Source organism: Penaeus monodon, chromosome 15 (assembly GCF_015228065.2).
Source record: "Penaeus monodon isolate SGIC_2016 chromosome 15, NSTDA_Pmon_1, whole genome shotgun sequence".
NCBI lineage: Eukaryota > Metazoa > Arthropoda > Malacostraca > Decapoda > Penaeidae > Penaeus > Penaeus monodon.
Genome location: NC_051400.1, coordinates 46,159,786 through 46,160,102, shown reverse-complemented (window position 1 = coordinate 46,160,102; position 317 = coordinate 46,159,786).

Sequence of the window (317 nt, the reverse complement as noted above, 5' to 3'; positions counted from 1 at the left end):
GTGAACGATAAAATCCTGCATATTACAAGACGGAATGCTCGATCACGTAAATAATAATAAAAAAAGATAGTTCACTTGAGCAAGAAGGAAAGATAGATCACATAAGTAAGAAGAAAAGATAGATCACAAAAGTTCCAAAGAAAACGAAGAACCTATCAGAGCAAAGCGAACAGGGGAAACTCTTACATACATGAAAGTTGTTGAGAAAGATGAGTTTGAGAAATTGCATTAGCAGTGACAGCAAATCGTGTTTGCTTTCATGCATTCTAATTTCTCGATTCTGAAATCGGTTACCTTTGAACTGTCTCCTTGTCTTT